This window comes from Rattus norvegicus, chromosome 1 (assembly GCF_036323735.1).
Source record: "Rattus norvegicus strain BN/NHsdMcwi chromosome 1, GRCr8, whole genome shotgun sequence".
In the NCBI taxonomy this organism is placed as follows: Eukaryota; Metazoa; Chordata; class Mammalia; order Rodentia; family Muridae; genus Rattus; species Rattus norvegicus.
Window position 1 is genome coordinate 124,838,068 of NC_086019.1, and position 21,847 is coordinate 124,859,914.

Genomic DNA, 21,847 nt, shown 5'->3' on the forward strand with positions numbered 1-21,847 from the left:
CTACACTTCTATTGGCTCATTCTCCTACAGGTCTCACAGTTCCCCTTCTCTATTGAGCAGAGTGCAGTCAAGCCCTGGCTAGAGCCTGGATCCAGCTTAGAGCTGGACTCCAGCCAGGAGCCTGACTTGCAAAAGCCCTGTGCTCCCTCACTTTTATTAGCTCTGTCTGCATTTGATTTGCTGAGTGTGTGCATTCAAATGGAGAAGGGAGGAAGGGCCAATCAGGAGAGAGATCTCAATCCAAGGGATGGAGATAAAAAACCTGCTGTATCTAGGGAGATTTAAATCAAAGCGATTGTTTCATCTCTCTCCCCTCTCCCCCCTCCCTTTACACTGCAGCAGAAGCAGAGAAATTAAAAGGAAAATGGATAAAATATAATTTAATCTGGTCTCTGGCTCTAATGAACATCAAATAAAAACAGCCAGTGGCACCCGGAGGCTGAGCATTTATCTGGCTGCTTGAATCTAGTTAATGGCTATTAACTATAAAGAGTCCATTTTGGTCTGAATCATTCTCATTCTGACGCCTTCGGGCTGGCAAGTACAGCTTGTTGCTTAATCTTTGCAATCTGCCAGTGTCACTTTCATCCAGGGCCGTTATTACATGTGTGAGCCTTCACCCCTGATTAGAATTTTATTTCTATTAGACCATCCTGCAACGTGCTGCTTGCATTAATGAAAGAAATGTTCATTTTGAACCCTGGTCAAGCAATATACTCAGTGTGTCTGAAGTATCCTGAAGTGCCATGATGGTCAGGAAATCATTTAGAGATAATTTAGGAAAACAAACCTGTTAAATTCTATGTCAATTTAATACTTCTTGTGTGGTTGTTGTTGTTGGTGGTGGTGATGCTGGTGGGGGGTGTGTGAGAGAGAGAGTGTGTGCTTGTATGTATGTGCTTATCACACACACAAACACACACACACACACACACACACACACACACACACACACACACAGAGTTTTCGATGTGAGGAGGCCATAGAGATGTTCACAGACATATGGCAGCCAGAGGATAAAATCGACTATTGCTTCCCTTGTGCCTTCATTTACAAAAAAAAAAAAAAAAGTAAGAAAGAAAGAAAGAAAGAAAGACTGATCTGGCCTCAGTGAGAGAAGCAATTTCCCTGTGTCAGTTTCCCCAAGTATTATTATGATTATATCCATGAGTTATCACACTGCATCTAATCTTTTTTTGTGTGTTAGAATAATCTGTAACAGGCCAGTAGAGGTAAATATAGAAATGGTGTTTTCCCAAACTGATCAAGCCACATCTCCAATTAGTATGTAGTATATTAAAATGTCATACTGGAAAACAATTTAAGAGCAGTGTTAGAAAAGAGATGATAAACAGCTCTGTATATTTTTAATGTAAAGTGTGTGTGTGTGTGTGTGTGTGTGTGTGTTCGCACACAAGTGCATATGAAAAAACCCAACTTTTCTATCTGTAGCATTACTTTAAATGTCAATAGCTACTCATTTAAGAGTACCTCCTGACTACAATCATAGTGGGATATTTCTGGTTTGATTTGATACAAGTTTTGTGCATTCAGTTTTAGATGTTAGAATTTCATGTGATCAATGGCCTGTCATGTCCAGGAAATGTTCTTTACATTGTAGATATCTACCCACTCTGGCTTTATAAGAGACAGTGCTTTCCAATGGACTAGAATTTTCTGAGTATTCTAGGCTGGCTGCTCAACAAATTTCGGAGAACTTTCGGCCACATCTCCTCCATATACTGGGAGTGCTTGTGCAAATCTTTATGCCTTGGTTTTTACATGTGTGTTTAAAAAATAAAACATATATCCATATCTGTAAGACAAGCAAATCAACAATAAAAACTGAATGTTAGAAAGTATTTGGCTTTCCACTATAATCCATGTATAAATGTGGTGGCCTACATCTACATTGTGAGCACCTCAAGAACCTGCAGAGCTGGCATAGTTTCAGCAGTAAGATTCCAATCATACTTTATAAGCACAGTAAGACTATTGGATATTAAAGAAATATCTCCCAAGCTTTTTGCTGTCAGACATCCTGGAGTCTGGGTCTGAAGAATCACTGGAGTATATGTGTTAGAGACCTTCCTGAGAAACAGAATGAGCACCTGTGGGATCTGACAACATCCAATATAAATACTATTCATACAATTTTAAAATGCATTAGCATTGGTAAGGAAGTAATTTTAAACTAGGTATAGAAATGTGTTCCTGTGTTCCTGCTGTTTTTCTCTACTTGAATAGACATAAGGAAAAATGATCTTTTGCCCAAGACAGGACATTGACAACAGACCAGAAATTAAAATAAAGCCTTATCGAGGCAAGGCCAGTGAAACAATGGGTTAAATGACACTATTTACACAATGACAAATAAGAATTGTGACAAAAGGATAGCTGCATTAACAAAAATCCCACAATGACAAAGGTCAAAATATTTAAAACTATAGTTCAACAAGTCCCTAACTCAGATTAATGCAACCCCCCAAATAATCCATGCCACTCATTTTTTTTTATCAAATGCCCCATTGAAATGTCTCATCTCTGTATCTGTTGACTATCACTTTGGTTATGCTTTCCTCTCAGATTCTTTACAAGAAGATTAATTTGGGGGTTGTAAAATTAACATGAAAAGTATAAGAGTTACAAATTAGTATAAAATGAAAACAATTTTTAAAAATTATTTTGATTCAAAGGGCAACTCAGATAAATAATATAATTTCAATAATGTACATGATTTAGGTGGAGCATACCTAAAGTCACTGGAGGGGTAATGGGTTGCTAATGAGAAGACCTTGGTCAGAAATGACAAAGTAACAAGCCAAATAGAGCAAAGACATTTTATAGGTAAAATTCTTTCCATGGAAGTATGGGCAGGCTTCTTTCTTTGCCTGTCATCAATGAAAAAGTGTGAGCAGACAGAGGGAGAATAGTGAGTTAAATTATGGGACTAATTATTTCCCAAACAGCAGTGTCAATTTCATTCTGAAAGTAAAGTCAGGAATGGAAAGGTGTATCTTTGGCACTCTTAATCAGTAGACTGTCAATAATAGTATTCCAACACTATATATCATTGATATACCTGGCCATGGTACACCATGTAAAAAGTGACATGGACTAAATGGTCAGAGTCTCAAATCTTCAGATAAGAGCTGACACTGATATAGCAATTCTTCACAGAATGTATTTGCAAAAGTTGTAAGAAGCAGTTCTCATTTCTGTGTAATACTGAAAAATTTAGGAAATATTCTTTCTTGTATATCATAAAATAAATATTTCGAGTCTCAGGTAGGAAGGGAAGATATTAATCAAAATTGGTACCCTTGGACATAGGAAAAATTTTCAGCAAACTAAACAGGAGCAGAATCTTTATTAACCAAACTAAAAAGAATACCAGAAGGTAGCACTGACTTTACTGGTGGCTCGGTAAACGCAGGAGCAGTTCCCCTTCTATGAAGTGGAGCTTTTGATCAAGCCCTGCCTAGAGCCTTGGATGAGAAGCTTGACTGGTAAATATCCTATGTGTGTTGGTTTGTATTGGTTATGGTTGTCTGTAATTGACTGTATATGTGTAAATAAATAATGCATTAAGGGCTATGACAGGTGTTTTTATGACAAATTCACACAAGCTAAAGTCATCTGAGAGGAGAAATCCTCAATTAAGAAAATGGTCATAGGCAAGCCTGTGAGGCATTTTCTTAACTAGTGGTTAAAGGGGAAGGTCTCAGTTCTCTGTGGGTAGTGGATAACTCAGCTGGCAGTCCTGGGTTAAATAAGATAGCAGGCTAATGAATACATGTGAAACAATACAGAAGAAGCATCCCTCAATGTCCTCTGTCTCAGTTACTGCTTCCAGGTCCCTGTACTAATTGAGTTCCTGGATTGATTTGCTTAACGATGCACTGCAAATTAGATTGCATGGCAAATTAGAAGCCTAATAAACCTTGTCCTGCACAATGTTGTTTTAGAATCATAGTGTTTTCTCACAGAAATAGGACCCCTAACTAAGTGTTCAGAAGGAGAGAGAGAGAGAGAGAGAGAGAGAGAGAGAGAGAGAGAGAGAGAGAGTCTCAAACCTTGTAATGGGAAGCAAGAGTCTGGTGTAAACTGGGAGATTTCTCCAGAATAGAAGGTCCTCAATTTCTTTTGTCTCCTACCTAGGTGTTTCAGGGTGCTTACTTTAGCTAACAATAGAGAAATGCAGCCATTAAGGTAAGGAACCTGAACCTTTATCTGCTCATTCCCGGATTTCATTCTGGCTAAATACAAGAATACCTCATTAGTGTCTGTGGCCTTTTGGTTCATATGGTGAGTGGTCAAATTCAGAGTGGAGGTGGCTCTTCCTAATTCCACTGGGTCTGTTTCATTAGGTGTGTGATTGTATGATGATGACACATTACACTGTATCATTGAGTTGAGTTGAGTTCAGTTGGCATCCTGAATACAATCAGACTAACATTGATTCTATTTTTGCAAATATTTTGGGATGATGAAAGCTTTTGGTGAAAGAACTTAATAGATACACACTCTTCAATGGTCACCAATAGACATAGCCTGATTATTGATTTCCAATTGGAGAATTTTAAAATGAGTATACTCATTCAGTGGAAAGAGAGTTACAAATCATTAATTTGACCCACAATTTCTGAAGTTATGCTCCTGTGATCACAGCTCCGAAATCTAGCTCTTACCGAATAAAATGTTTGAGTGTGAATGAAAATGATCCTCGTAGGCTACTCGGGAATGTCAATATTAGGAAATCTGGTTTTGCTAGATTAGATGTGGCTCTCTCTTTTTCAAGCAGTGTTTTATTCTGGCAGAGAGGGGTGAGGAGCTTCGATGTTTAAGAAGCAAAAGCCATGCCAAATGTCAATTTTGTTTTGCTGCCTTGGGATCTGGATGTAGAATTCTAAGCTTTCTCTACAGCCAGCTCACTAACAAGTTTCTAGCCTCGATGATAAAGTACTAAACTTCTGAATTGTAAGCCAGCACTAAATAAATGTTTCCCATTATAAGAGTTGCAAAAAAATGTCATCTTGAGGGCATCAAGAATAAGTATCCCTCCCTCCCTAAATTCTTTGCCTGAATGCTACAGGACACTTAGCCCCACAAACCCACCTCCATGCTTGCACGCTGCTATGCTTTTGCACTTGATGGTAATGGACTAAACCTGTGAACTATAAGACAGCTCCAGTGACATGTTTTCCTTTAAAAGTTTTGCCATGGCCATGGTGTCTATTTACAGCAATAGAAACCTTAAGACAATGTATAATCCAAATAAATTCTTTCTACCACAAGTTGCTTTTTGTAATGGTATTTCATTCCAGAAATACTAATACTAAACAAGACAATATGTAGGTAGCATATTTAAATACATGGGAGCAAAACAAAGAGACAGTGAAGTACCAGAGGCTTATAATTTTTCTCTAGATAAACATCTATCAAGGTATAGAACTTGGGCGTAAGGAGTGGAGTTATGGCAAGCTTCTGAGGAGTGGTAGGAAGAAATTGAACTAGCCATAGACAGTTTATTGTATATGACATATATTTTAGTATTGAACTGTTTCCAAAATGGATCAGGCAAATTAAGGGATAGCATGTCACTTATATCTAATGAAGAAAATATTTTATATTATTAGTTGAATTACTATTGAAACATTTATATTACTATTTATATAATAATTGATGCTTGTGATTTGATGCTATATAAGATGTGGACATAAACAAAGCTTAGTTTTTAAAATGCAGTGCCCTCAACAATCAGGTCTAGTTCAATATCTTTCCAACCTTATCAGTACGGTGAATCTAGTACACAATGAACTAAACTCCCTCTTGTTTACCGCTGAGGAGAAAGACATATGAAATTTTTAAGTGACTGGCTTTTTCAACAGAAATGTAAGGGAGCTACCATTCAGTTACAGGGTGATAGTGACCTCCTCCTACCCATTTTATTTAATCCAAACCAAAGATCCCAGGAGATTTTGAGACCTTTTCTAGGTTCCAACAAACAATTTGTCCCTCTTTATCCCAATTCTCTCCTTCCCAATTTTCCTACCTTGTTGAAAATGTTGAAAGGTCATGTCTTGGTATTCACATCATAATACATATAAGAAGTATAAACTGAAATAATTGAATTTGAAGGATAGTGGAAATGGGTATAGGAAGGTTGAGGAGAGAGTAAAGTCAAGAAGAATATGTTGTGATTAAATATGAATTTCAAAAGTAAATATAAAGAAATGAAGTTTTCATATGAAAGTTCTTTCATTGAGGATATAACCAGGACTCTTACCTTGTCTGATATAAAAATGAGAGTGCCCATAATAGGAAGAGTAAACAAAAATGTTTCCCACACAGCAGAAATAACATTTACTAGAAAAAAGGAATGTGGATTAGAACATAGAATCTGTGATACTCTTGATGCCAGCATTACAGTTCTATGCTTCCAGATGGTTATTGGATATTAGGCAAGAAAAAGTCAGTACATGACCTGTCCCAAAACCACTATCTGCCAGTTGATTAATGCAAGTGAATGAAAAATTAGTTTCTTCTGATGGAATCTCATTGCATATACAAATTATACTTAAATGTCCAAAACTCAAAATTATATAGCATACAAAAAAGCACTCAATAGCATTTTGGTGATTCTTTTTCTTACAATGCTCACTCAGTGTTTTGTTTGGTTTTGCTGTTTTTGTTGATGGTGGTGGTGTTTCTTTGTTTTTTTTTCCTTTCATGTCCTTTGTTGGCATGTCAATAATGGATAATAATTTATGGTTTTGTGTTTTTTGCCACTTAATTTTGTGTGAATATGTATGCCTTTGCATCTGTATGTGTCTATTCTGATTTTCCTTTGGCTATTTTTCTTGTTTGTTTCTTTCAAAAGTATTTTCTGTCTTGAGTTATTTTTCATAAGAACTTCCTACATTTGACTTCATATATCACCCATAGCCTGGCTGCTAGGCTTATTCTTTCTTTTCCCTCCCACAGGAATCTATCTCACTTTCCAGATAATCTCTGAAGGCTGGTATAACTTCACAAATCTGCTAAAGCCTTTCCAACTTTAAAGAAATCCAAAGAGTTCATTCAAACTAACTAGAACTCCATGCCTGCCTCCAGATTCTTGCTTATTACTTCCTATGTTTAAGTCAGCGGTGAGACCTAAACTATCAATCTCAGTCAAGTGGATATGAATTATTTCTTTTTAATACTTAATTCCCTCAGCAATGATTTTCCCATCTCTACTTTCTTCTAGTATCTAATATCAATGGGTATTTTCTATGGTGATGGAACTGTGTTTATTATAACTTATATGAGATAATTAATCAGAAATTGATGACCATCTATTGTCCCCATTTATGAAGACTATGTCCAACAGGGGATATGAGGATATATTGCTCAGTTTATCTGTTTCCAGAGCTCACACAGTGATGCAATCTGTCCCCATATCCAGTGAACATGCAGGCCAGGCTGTGAGAGTTCTTTGCTTACTGAAGCTTTTCTGTAATTCTAGCAGTTTCATTGTTGAAAAGTTTTTGATGAACACCTTCATACACTTGAACAGAAATAAGAGTAATATCTACATGTTGGCTCAGGGACTTTCCATTTATCTTTAGCAAAGGCAGGATTCAAGTTGTATCTTTTACTTTTCTAAGTCATTCTTTTCCTGTTACTATAATACTTCAATGGGTCTCAGGTTTTGGGGTGATAGATGGTGATAGATTAGTTAAAACAATAGAGAAATTTGAAGAAGGTTCTCCTTTCTACAGACAGCATATTCTCAAATGGCCACATTTAACTATTTGTCCATGGACCAAAAATCCAAGATAGAGTGCGAAGAGAAAGTAGTCAGAACTGGCAGGACTATCCACATTGACCTTTACAGCTTTATCTACAGCAAAATTTCCTTTTGCCTACTAATCCAGGAAGATAGACTTTATCATTGATCTCCTGTCCCAGGTAAAAGTCTCCTCCCAGAATTCGGCATAAGAAATCTCTACACCGCCATTATCAAACCCACTGGTCTGTGGGAACACAATCATCCTATTTCTCCTAGTTATTGGAGGTTCTAAGTGACTGCCAATTCCACATGTACAAGGTAATGTTAGAGAAGTCACTTCTCACATGAGGGTTGCTGGGGTGACCCAGCATACAATTTCTTCTGCAGGATTTTTAACTAGGTATATGACCTTGAATATAGGACTTCTAAAAGCCTGCTTAGGGTTGTTGGAATAGACCTCGAAGAAACACTTTTCAACCCTGACCAAAGCAGTGATGCTTTGTTGACAGGGAGTGTTGGAGCTTTTCTATTTTTAATAGAGTGTAGCTGCTCTTCATAGTATTTTTCTTTTCTACCATATATCATATTAAGCTGCATCAGAAATCTAAAAGATGTTGGGAATTGGTCCTTGATACAGCTCTGTGTATGCAGATGCTGACAATATCCAGACATGGGCAGTGTCATGAATATTGAAGAAGAACATATATGGGTATTATGTATAGAATGTTCCCAAATTACATCTGATTGGTTAATTACAAGATGAAAAGCAAATTTATGGGCAGCAGAATTATCAAGGCTGGACTTTCCATTCTAGCCTGGAATCCCAGGGAGAAGAGCCAGATGGAAGAAATTCACCATGAGGCAGATTAGGATCCAGGAGGAGATGGTCCAAGGGGTAGAGGAAGTCAACATAGGTCACCATGAGGGCAGGCATGAGGAAAATTCACCAAGGGATTTCTCCATGAGGATAGAGAGCTAGAACAGAGTGAACCAAATAGAGACTAGATACAAGTAACTCAGGGCAAATGGCTTGTGACTATACTAAGATAGTATAGAGGGATAGGGATATATGCTCAGTCATTGTACTTAAAATTTATTGAATAAATTTATAAGCCCACATATCAATTATTTGGAAGCAATCTGGGCAAGGAAAAAAGCCGACACAATTAAGTTTAACCATACAAATGTTCTGTGCAAACATACAAGATGGGAAAATGAAATTCATTAGTAACATGAGATCTCAAAGCAGACTTACATAGTTCACATTCATTTATAATTACTCATGCCCTTAATGAGGCTGGAAGGGCTATATGCCTCCTGGGCAGTCCAGTCATCCTTTGACTGTCTTTCCTCTCCTCCCCCTTTTTTGCTCAGAGTTTGACCTCCAGGTAAGGGGCTTTATTGATTCAACCTGAAAATGTTAATTGAGCCACCATTCCTAGTGTTCCCTCCTGAGGCCTCAGCATACACACATGCTTGGCCAATCAGTGAGTACATGGCCCTACCTCAGAAGAGTCACAAAAAGCGTGGAAATGTTTCCTATGAAAGTATTTTTTCCTATACTGAGAAAACCCCTTGGCTTTGTATCCTAGAATAGAAAATGAAATAAGAAATATATTGGGTCCTGCAATCCCTATGGGCATGCTTACCATAGCTGGGATAGAAGAGTCCCTATATTCTTGGGACATCCTTGCCTTAAACCTAAGGACTTCCCTGGTTTCTGCCCAAAAACCCAGATACTCTTTCTTTTGGTTTTATACATCTCTCTTTAATGGCCTCTTGGTTGCAAGTACTTATATTGTTGGCAACGTGATATCTTTCAAAATAGAAAATGTAGTGGTTAATCATTTCAGGTTTTCTACTTCTATATGAAGGTGCATACAGATTTGTTATGAAAATATATGTCAGTGTTATATTCTTACAGTTTTAGTTTTCTTATGGGTATGTATAATATTAGAAAAGACACATGCAGCCTTACTGAAAAAACAGCTCTGGAGAAGGGATTTGACAGTAATACCTCAATCTCCAAGCCTCCTTGTCTCAACGTTCTCCGAGTTCTGTGATGTGGCCTCCTGATTCTGTGATATGGACAGAATGTACAGCCAGGAAAAAAGACAATATGTGCTTCTGAATAGCTATGAGGCAAACTATTTCAAATAAAGGCTTCTATTAGTAACTTAATTGAATTAACATAATATCTATAATTAAACCCAGGAACTGGATACTCATACATGGCTAACTCAATAATAACTCTAGCATATTAGTTTTAACATGGTTTCCTCAGCTAAATTATGTTAGATAATATACATCTAACAGATATTTTGAAGACATAAAAGAGCTAAACCAAACAAAGACACGATCAAATAAACAAAACTTCTCTACCTGCTGCTTAAGTCATAAAAGTTGCCCTATATTTTTCCATGGATTACCTAGAAACATGCAGGGCCTAACATTTTAATAGCAATTGTATAGGTAATAATAACTTATTGTACTACTCTAGATATCTTTTGGATTTGACCTTTATTAATGGCGATGATACATATCTCCTAAATTGAACAATCCCTTTTTCTAAATTTGAGATGTGATTCTTTAAAATATTTACTGTTGAAACTTAGTTGGATCATTGGACTTTAGCTTGGTGTTCAATAACACTTCCATGGAGTATGTGAAAATGGATCCTAATTATATTACACCTCAAGTGTTTTTTCCAAAAACTAGGATGCACATACTAAAAATTAAAAATGTAGAAGGATTCAAATTATGTCACAAGGAAAAGATGTGACATATAGTGAATTAGGGCCCCTGATACTGCTTGACAATTCCCCTACAAAATTTTTCATACAATAATTGTTAAGTTTGTTTGCTACTCTTCCTTTTGAATTATTTATGTTTTTAACCAAAACATAAACAATACATATAATAAAATGGATAAATAGAATTACAACTATTTAACTCTCTGATAGCCACCCGATCAATTAGGTTATGTTTTTAAAAATGGAAGCCTTATCTTTGAAAATCTTGCTGTAAAATAAACTTTTTTTCTGTTGAGCTGTTGACGTGTAAGACCATAGAGGTCATGGTTTTTAAACTAGAATTCCATGCATGGACAATATTAGATTGAAATTCTTAAGAAAAGAATTTATAATTAACTTAAACACCTATATGCAGATATCCTTATATATGTTATATAATATAATATTATATAATATATATAATTTGCATTATATACAATTCGCATTATATAATTTGCATAAACCCTTCCTTAGGAAAATGCAAGTAAGTAAAATAAGTAAATAAGTAAATATGAGAAAACTATTTAAATAGATGTAAGATATGTTATGATTTTTATTTGTATTTTACAAATACAATTCCACAGCAGGACTTCTGTCTTGTTTAGCATTGCCGTTGATATTAAGAAACACCATGACCAAGGCAACTCTGAGAAAGGACAACATTTATTTGGAGCTAGCTTACAGATTCATTTAGTCCACTATCATCCTGGCAGGAAGACGTGGTAGCATCTAAGCAGGCAGCGTACTGGAAAAGCTGAAAGGTCTACCTCTTGTTCTGAAGGCAGAGAAGGGAAGATTGTCTCATAAGCAGATAGGAGAAGGATTTCAAAGCCCACCTCCACAGTGACATACTTCTTCTAACAAGCATACATGTCCTAATGGGGCCAGTCCCTGGTCTAAGCATAGTCAATCCAATACCCTTTCTGTTGGATAGGGCACTACCTCACCAGAGTAATTAGCATATGTGTAAGTTAAATGCTGGGTAAGAATTAATGAATAACAAGAACTATTAGATGTCTGTTGCTCCTCTCTCCAGAGCCAGATCAGATTGAGCTTTGTAGGCAAAACCAGAAAATCCTCCTCCTTCTCTTTAGGGAAAACAGATAATTCATCATATATTACATGACAGGACAATTGATACTCTTGCTCAGAGGAGAATCTTAAATTCTGCACTGACATCCTTAATTCATAAACTACTGAGAGACAAGTAGCCATTTCTCTGCCTCCGATAGCTCCCAAAATGGCATATGAGGAGCATATAAACAGGGTAAACTTTACCTACAACACAAATAATACAGGAACTGCTTCAAAGATCAATTGAGCATCCCCCTTTCCATGGTTTGTAATTCTTACTTTTAGCAAAAGGTAATCCCGTGGTAAATACTGTAATCACTGATGTTTTCTAACTAAAGAAGGTGTTCTTTGACATCAAACTCACAGCTTTCAACAATTAATTATTAAGTCTTGAATGGGCAAGAAGCACTTAAGGAAATGTACAAGTGCTTAGTAAATTCAAATCAAAACTACTGTGAGATTCCACCTTACATTAATCAGAATGGCTAAAATCAAAAATTCAGGTGAAAGCACATGTAGGTGAGAATGCAGAGAAAGATCACTCATCAATTGCTCGTGTGATTTCAAACTGGTGTAGTCTGTACCTAATTCATTGTCCTTTAAGTTTTATTGTGGGTCTTAGAATGGATCTTCTTTGAGAGTTGGTACTTGTTCATTTTCATTACTTCTTTTGACAGATAAAAGTATGTAACCCTTTTGTAAGTACTTTACATCCTTTCTCTGTGCACGCTATATAAATATCATCAGCACATGGATACCTATCTCACCATAACTACTTTTGAAAATATTGCTATGAGATTCCATGATTCCATAAGTTTTACGTGAGAAATTTTCCTCTGAGATCTCTCCATGTTAAATTTCATCTATTGTTACATGTGACTCTTTTCTTGAGCCTCTACTATTCCACACTTTGTCATGTCCTCTGCCCCTGATTTCTTGCCTTCTCAAAATTCTCCATCAAAAAAAGGAAATTTGCATGAAATAAAAGCAACATATGAAACACAATAGCTGCAAGGAGATCTATAGTAAAAATGATTGCAAAATGGTTTTGCCTTCCAAAGAATGACTCAGTCAAAGGATGTAACTAAACTAGCAAACTGTAGAAATTGTTGAAAGATGGAGCTGATGAATTCACGATAATAACTAAGTGGAAAGTAAAATCAAAAAGACAGAAAAAAATCACTGAGTAAATTTACTTCTATGGTCGTATGCACAAATCTTGGAGTAAAGTGGAGGCTTTCCTCAAAAATGGAATGGTCAGGTAGAGGGGAGAAAAGAAGAGAAGAGGAGAGGGGAGGCGAGGAGAGGAGAGGAGAGGAAAAGAGAGGATAGAAAATAGAAAAGAGTAATATTTGTCACATAGCAGTGTCAACTTATATATGACAGTGGAATTCAGATTGGAATATAGAAAGAACATCTGAGTCTCTTAATAGCCGAAGGCTGGGAAAATGAGCATGCCAATGTGAGTTTTTGCTCTTAGGTGGCAAAGCCCTGAACATTCAGAGATTCTCAGTGTCACAGCAGGAAACTGTTCTTCACATAGCAATTCTACACAGAGTGTGTCAAGGAAGGGAGTATAAGAGATAAAGTTCTCCTGTTTCAGTCAGTTTCAGGTTAAAGTGAAACTATAAAATAAGCCATGTTTATCTCATTTTACTAAGGCAGAGTTGTGAGTGACATGCCTGAAACAGAGGCAGTAGCCACATATAAGGCCAAAGTTCCAGAAGATGATACAGATAAAAACCACTCTCACAAAAACAAGGGAGATGTAAGTTGATGTCATTGTGCACCTGAAGGCAGGTACAGGATAGAATGAGACCTGTTGTTGGACAAGAAGGAAGGATGGGAGGTAGAAATTTTTAAGAGAGGCAGAGGAGTCCAGTGTGAGGATGAGGGAGTTGAGAGAAGGTGTTGGTGGATTCCTGCCCAAATTAAATATTTTTACGTCTATTCTTAAGGCATAGATGTGTACGGAATTTTACATTGTCTAGATGGGCAAATTATATCTTATCAATTGGATCAGAGGGTATTATGGGATATGTTCTTTCATGTGGTGACATAATTGAGTTTAAGGGAGTGAATGGTGCCAGAAGCACTGGGAGCCTCCATGCAATTGGGATGTGTATGCCTGGTATGGTAGAAACCAGCCAAGAGAGCTGTGAGTGAGGACAGAGTGGCCTGACAGGGTGCTGTGTTAGAATGGCTCACGACCAGGGGGTCAGAAAGTAGATGGAGGCAGTTTGGAGTCACTGAGATAAATTAGTGCTAGTTCAAATGGCCTGCTGGAGACAGAACTAGCAAGAAAGCATGACTACCAGGGTACACAGGAACCAGTTCTGCTCCCCCCCCCACCTTTTTAAATTTTTATTTCAACAGGAAGAATCCAGAAGTACCTTGTTAATCCTATATTTCCATTGGATCTTAAAAAAATTCAGATGTCAGAAGTAGTCCTTCTTCTCTTAGGAACACATTGTATTCAAACTGTTTACTGGACCCTCAAAGCAGCTGAGATCGGCACTTCAGACTATAGGCCACAAGATTCATTGATTATGAATTAATATTAGTTTTGGTTCTTTCTGTTTGTCTTCATGTGTGAATGAAAATAAAAGAATGGATTAGGTACCAATCAGGAGAGAGATAGACAGAGGATAGAGAAGGAAGAAGTAAAAAGAGGAGGAAGAGGTAGAGAGGAGGAAGAGGAAGAGGAGGAAGAGGAGGAGGAGGAGGAGGAGGAAGAGGAGGACAATCCGAAGAAAGGAAATAAAAAGTCCAATCCTGGAGATCTTCATTAGATGTGTAGTTTCAGTCTGATATTCTTACTTACTATATGCTATAGCACAATTAAAGAAAGTTAACAGATACAGTAAGAAGAAATGGACTTTACCTTGGGCTCTGGATCCAATTAACAACAGACAAAAACAGCTTGTGGTACCTGGCGCTTAGCATGTGCCTGACTTCATGGCCTTAACCCTGGCTATTAACAAGAAAGCCTCCTTTTCTGTCTCTGCCCTTTTGATAGTACCTGTGGGCTTCCAAATAGAGCATACTGCTCTTTCTGCAGTTTTCAGATTTCCAGATACTATGGTTATGTTCATGAGTTATGACATTAATCAGACCTTTACTTCTGTTACAGTGCTCTTCTATATATTAATTGTATTAAATAAAAGTATGATGAGTTAGAACCCCAATAAAGCAATATTACCAATTAGCATGGTATATAATTTAAGAGGTAATTTAGAGAAAAAATTAAGATCCAATGAGGATAGAAAACATAAACAATAGAATGACTTCCAGAAAGGAGACTGACATACATGTCCCAGTCCCTGAGCAGCACACCACACTATCAAGGCTGTGGTGTACTTCCTAAGTGACAAGCCACAAAATCGACCAAGCCCCTCGTTTCTGCCCTAGCCTTCTGCTGCAGTGAGAAGGATCGTCAGGAGCTGTCAGAATAATGGCATCCTGACATCTTCTCAGCCTGCAGCTGTCTCAGAGGCTATGCATGGTAGCATATCACCTTCGTGCTTCAGATATGGCTGCTCCTCAGGATCTGTCCACAGTGGGGACACTATCCTACCTCAGCCTACTATCATTGTGAGGCGTTGTCCATGATGCTAACTCTTTCCTGGCTCTTGTGAAACACCACTGCAAGATTTGTCTCAGAGAAGCTATCCACAGTGGTAGCACAAAAACTTTAGCCACTCTTCCCCCAACAAGCAGTTCCCCAGAGATGGTGCTTCAGCAAAAACCAGCTGCAGGCAGGAAGGATTTCCCACCATAACCTAAGGCCCAATGACAGAAAAAGTGAGTGAAAAAAATCTAGTAACCCTTGAACATGAAATCTTACCAAGCCCTGAATTACCCTCACACCCCAAACACAAAATCTCTGAACAAGTGAGTCAGAAACCCATCCCTGAAAGAAAAAACACCAAAACCTATAGGGTTGTTAAAGTCCCCTGTCCTCCTAATGGACACAGCTGCTCAGGGAGGCAGGAAGTGACCCTGCTTACCCCATGTTTTCACATAGATGGTGTCAGGCTGTAGAGAAGCCTGGAGTCAACATTTGAAGGGTGAGAAAACTCAGTCTGAGGCAAGAGGCAGCAGGAACTGTCTCGGGAGTCCCCAGGCCTGCAAGGAGGCGAGGGCCATTTGGTTCCCAGGCTCTCAGACATCCAGGCACAGTGGGATGTCATGTACCAGCTGAGAATGGAGTTGGAGCCTGGGTCTGGATCTGGCAAGGGCCAGGAGAGGGGGGTAAAAGGAGGAGCTCCAGCTGGTCCAGTGAGGAATCTGTGGATTGTCTGTGGTTGCAGGCTTGAGCTTGATGGCATCTGTATCTAGGAGCAGAGAGGCCTTCTACAGGAGATTAGACAGTGGCTCTATATGCAAAGGCTGTCTCATTGGCTCCCCATGTTGCATACTGATGAAAAGAGGCAGTCCACGGTTTTATGACATTTATTTTCATGGCAAAATGTGGATGAGTAAAATCAAACCCCACTTCTCAGGGTTGTTATGAGGTTAAATATCATTTACATGGAGGCATGTCTGGGAAGAAACACTCATTGGCTAAGCTTTTCAGGCCTTTAGGTACCTCTTTAAAATGGAGATCTGTATTGAGCTTCCATTGAAATCTCTGCTCTGAAAAGTGCCACCTCCTAAGAAATCTGATATAAGCACTGTTCTTTACCAAATTCCCTGATGCCCACTCCCAGGAGCAGAGGACATTATCCCTGGACTGGTTCCTCAATATCCTGGACTCACCAATAAATCTGTTTCATGAGACTTCCTGCCTAGTATCATTTTTGTTGGATGAAGCCAAGAAGAAAAAATCAATGAAGAGAAAAAAGAAAAGAAAAGTAGTGTGGCTGAGGCCCCAGAGCTCCTCAGCTCAATTGGAGATACTCTACTCTAGAAGCTGTAAAGCCTCTGCTCAGAAGGCTTCCTCTCAGGGATGTGTCGTTTTTGGACTCCTGTATCTCAAGAGGCCCTAGCACTGAGACATTGTCCTACCTCAGAGTTCTAAGGTTTCTGAGCTCATGAATCTCAGGATTCATTTATACTAGAACCTGTCCCAACTCAAAGCTTTGTGTTTCCTGGGCCCCCATATATCAGGTTTTCTTTCCACTGGGATATCTTTTCCTTTCATAGCTGTATGGTTTCTGGCTTCTAAGTTCCAGAATAGTCCTCCCATCCAAGTAAAAACACACAAAAGATCTTACAAAATTCATGGTAACATTCACAGAACTGTACTATACAAATAAAGTTTGCTGTTTCTCAGAATATTGTAAATAGTTCTAACTCAATACCCATCTATAATACTTTTGGACATATAGCCTGAAAATGCTCGAAACATACCATGTTCTCCTATGTTCACAGCAGCTTTATTCATAATTGCGAGAAACTAAAAACTATTCAAATATCCCTTAACTGAAGAATAAGTAAAGAAAATGTGGTTAATGTTCACAATGGAATATAGCTCAGCTATTAAAAACAAGGATATTCTCCCCCTATCATCTGACCAAAATAGATGCAGAAACCCATAGCCAAACATCAGATGATACTTGGGAAGTCTTGTGGAAGAATTGTAGGAATATTGAGGAACCTGGACAGGACAGGGATTCCCCCAGATCAATAGGGTCAACTAACCTGGGCCACGGGTAGTTGTGTGGTTGGTGTGTGCATGTGTGTGTGTGTGTGTGTGTGTGTGTGTGTCTTCCCCAAAAACTGGAGCAGAGGTTATCCCTGACACTCTTGCCTGCCTGTGAATCCTCTTCCTGTAATGAGGCTGCCTAGTCCATCCTCTTTGGAAGGAGATGGGCCTAGTCCTGGAGTGACAATGATCATACCCAGGGGTGTCCTCCCTCTCTGGGGAGAAGAAAGGAGGAGAGTGGAGGGGCCGTGTTTTTCTAAGGGACCAAGAGAAAGGGAACTATTCTGGGGAGGTAAATATATATATATATATATATATATATATATATATATATATATATATATATATAAATAGTTAATATATATGCTTTTTTTAAATTCTCCCCTATCACTTGTAGCACTATTGTATCAAGTTCCATGCAATCATTCTTTCTTCTATGCACCAAATGAAACAATTTAGTGCTGACTATATATGCTTAAATAACTGACATTCTACATAAGAATGTGTAACTTCTCAGGGCAAACATTACTAAAGGAACTCCATTCTCTCAAATCAAGCACCATTTCAATAGCTTGGATAGGAATTCAACTTCATGAGTTCTGCCCACAGCCATTGAGGAATATTGGCTGGCTTAGTCTGGCAGAAGTCATGCGCATGTAATTGGGAATTCATGTGTTCACAAGTTTTGTCATGCTCACGAAATACTTTAAGTACTGGTAAAATGCAAATGTCTAATAACTGTAGATTAGGTGATAAAGTGTTCTCGATGGACTAAAATTTACCAAGATATTGAGTTCAGCTTGTGACCTCCTCAGCCTGGCAGGCTAGGGAAACTGTGAAAACACCCACTACAGGCAGAAGCAAACCTGTAGTAATATACTTTATCAACCTGAGCAGAAACATCTGCCTTGACTGGAGCTGTAAAATGTAAGGCTCCAGAGTTAACAAGCTGTGGCCTTGATGTGCCAGAGTTAACAAACTGCAGCCATGATGTGCAAGGAGATAACAAGAAGCAGCCTTTATTTGGGTCAGAGTTGACAAGGTGCAGTCTTGGTTCGGGTTAACTAACTGCAAAGATATAGAAACTTAGATTTAATGCAGTACTGTTACTACAACCATGTTACTGTTCTACGGATGGGCTTTGTGGTCTCTCACTTTATATAATCTGTGTTGAATATTAAAGTTTGAGACTTGATCAGAACACTGTCTTGGCTCCATTTTTCTCTTGGCCACTGCCCTTTTCACTTCCAGTCCTCCTTTCAGGTGAGCACTGCCCAACCTTAAGCTACATCAACTGGCCAACAAAACTCAGATACCTTTCCATGAATTCCTCTCATACACTAGAGGTACTTCCTATACTATTATGCCTTGATATTTATATATATTTTATATACAAATATCATATCCTTATATCTGCACGTCAAGAATTTTCCTAAAGGTACAAACTCCTCGGCCCTGAAAATTATCATATAAAAAGAAAAATTAGCACACTCAATTTTATTAAAGAACCACAAGGGCTGCTCAATTTATATAAACATACATACAAATTCCAATCTTCTTAAACTATGTCCCTGAGGTTTTAATATGAGCTCCTACTCATGTTTCCATTTTATTTGTCTTACTAGTGGACTGAAATATTGGAAAATATAAAACTGTCTGTGCTGTTTCCCTGTGAGCCTCAGACATGTAGTATAAATAAAGAATCACAGAAAACACTGATGGATGGCCAAGCCACACATTGCCCAGGCAACTGCCAAAGTTCTTAAAATCATTCAGTTTTCCAATAACCTCTTGTTTAAAATTTTCTGTATCAAAATGGTATAACCTCTCTGATGTCATTCAGGTTTATACTTCATCTATTTCTTTTTTTAGAGCTAATACTTCTTTTTTTCCATTTTTATCAATTTTGTTCCATCTGTATTTCTTACTTACATTTCAAATGTTATCACCATGCTGTATTGAACTGAAAACGACAAATAACAACTCTAGGTAAACATCCTGATAGCATCTTTCCTTATGTGTCAACATTTTGCAAATCTTAGTCCTTACCAGGGCTAACCTGCCAAAAGATTCTCCAGGCAGAACCAGCCAGAGCATCCTCTCCTCTTTTGCATTCAGTGCTGTGCTAGATCCAGCCCCTCAGACCCCAACTCCATTCTCAGCTCTTCTGCAGAATCTCAGCAGCACCTTGATGGTGAAGATCCTGAGAACCAGATGGCCCAGGACTCCTTACAGGCTAGGGACCTCCAAGCGAGCCCCGGCTATGTCCTGTGCTCACGTCTTGCTTCTCCACCCCGGAGCATCTGCCCAGAGTCTGGGTGGAGTAAGCAAGGTCAAACTTCTCGTGCCCTGCCTTACGGAGCAGACAGAACCCTGTGGCAGGATGGACTTGGGACCCCACCATTAATCCTACACCTACATACATGAGGTTATGATTGCAGAAGTCAGTAAGGTTAAATTTCAAAGCTACAGAAGATAGGACCTAACTTTCTAACTGATTATAAATATGATGGAGATGAACCATAGAAAAGCATATTAAACTAGTATCTTTGATTGGAGGGGAGCTTATAGGATTCAGTGTGTACTCACAGTGTATTAGAGTCTCTTAATTGATGACTAGACATTTCTCTAGAAGACAAGTTGACAGGTATACTTTTCCTGTATTTACCCTATGATTTCCCTACACAGGCAGTATAATCTGTAATAATTTCCCTCTTACAAACCTTGGTCTGTCTGAGATACATAATTGAAGATTCAAATCCATCTCTCTTTTATTCACAAGAAAAGTATGATATAATTTTGACATACAGTATATATTCTGGTAAATATAGGAGGAATAAGAGAGCAGAACTATAATTAGGGTATTATGACATATGAGAATATATTATATTACATAAAATATATGAGAAGTCATTCTATTTTCTTTTCATCATTATTTTATTTAATTATTGAAATTACATATGTTGTCCCCTCCCTGGGTCCCCCTCTATGAGTTATCTAACCCCTCCACTCTTTCGTCTGGGATGGTGCACCCCTAACCATCCACCCACTCCTACCTCACCTTGCCAGCATCCCCATTCCCTGTAGAATCAAGTGGTTCCCTGTAGAAACCACTTGAGGTGGTCCCAGTTAGTTAATAGTATTGTTCTTATGGGGATGCAATCCCTTTCAGCTTCATCAGTCCTTCTCGTAACTCATCCATAGGCATTCCTGACCTCAGTCCAATAGTTGGCTATGAGTATCTGCATCTGTCTCAGCCAGTTGCTCATAGAGCCTCTCAGAGGACAGCCATACTAGGCTCATGTCTGCAAGCACATGTCATCAGTAATAATATCAGGATTTGGTACCTGATCATGGGATGCATCCCAAGTTGACCCTTTCCTTCAGTCTCTGTTCGATTTCAGTCATCCATTTCCTTTTGACAGTAACACTTCTGGGTCAGGTTTTTTGAAGATGGGTGGATGACTCCATACTTCAAATGGGGCCTATGTCTTTCTACAGGTGTTGGTCACTTTAGGTTACATCTTCCCATTATTGGGCATTTCGACTAAGGCCATGCCCATTAAGTCCTGGAAGTCTCTTTCATCCCTGGCTTATGGGATTTTCTAGATGGTCCCGCCACACACACGCACAATGAGGGGGTGTCAGAGACAGAGAACAAGAGAGAGAGAGAGAGAGAGAGAGAGAGAGAGAAAGGGAGAGAGAGACAGACAGACAGACAGACAGAGAGAGACAGACAGACCGACAGACAGAGACAGAGAGAGACAGAGAGAGACAGAGAGAGAGCAAACATACTATAGCAAAAAGTTTATTCCTGGGTCAATGAATGCTGGCAAACTGGGGCTGAAGAATAGGTTATGATTAAGAAAAGTAAAGCTCATTGATTTTAAAAATTCTAGTAATTATATCCTGAGATTACCACACAGATGTTGTTTTCCAGTGGTGATCAAGGTTATATTTCATGTTGACAGCCAGAGTTGGTGTATAAATGTTAGCCAGGCTGTGAGATGTTTGAAGACTTGAGGAGGTATTGTAGAACATCTGAGGCTTGGAACACTGTGACAAATTTGGTGTTTCTGTCACATGCATCAGAGTTCCATGTGTGTGGTGGCTACATTGTTATGAACATAATACAGTGTAGAGTCATTAGAGAGAAAGAAACATCAATTGAACACTGCTTCTCTAAGATATGACTGTAGCTAATGATTGTAGGGCATTCTCTCAATTAATGATTGGCGAGAGACAGCCCAACTTATTGTTGTTGATGCCATTCATGAGCTGTTGGTTCTAGGTTCTCTAAGAAAGCAGGCTGAGCAAACCTATCAGAACCAGCTAGTAGGCAGTGCCTCTCCATAATCTCTGCAGTAGCTACTCTATGCAGGTTTTTGCCTTATTTGAGTTCCTGTCCTGGTATATTTCTGTGATGAACTATAATATGGAAGTGAAAATCAAATAAACCTTATCTGCGCCAGAGTGTTTTTTATTTTGGAGTTTCTTCACAGCAATAGTAAACCTAACTAAGACAATGTACAGAAGAACAAATTCAAATACACG

General features: G+C 38.4%; 1 non-coding gene across 1 annotated transcript; it reads right to left on the minus strand.

Annotated features, from left to right (window-relative positions):
- Positions 1–42: 42 nt before the first annotated feature.
- Mir344i (microRNA 344i) lies at positions 43–141 on the minus strand. The gene has a single exon (NR_106682.1). It is a non-coding gene; the product is annotated as a microRNA 344i (primary transcript).
- Between the last annotated feature and the right edge of the window lie 21,706 nt (positions 142–21,847).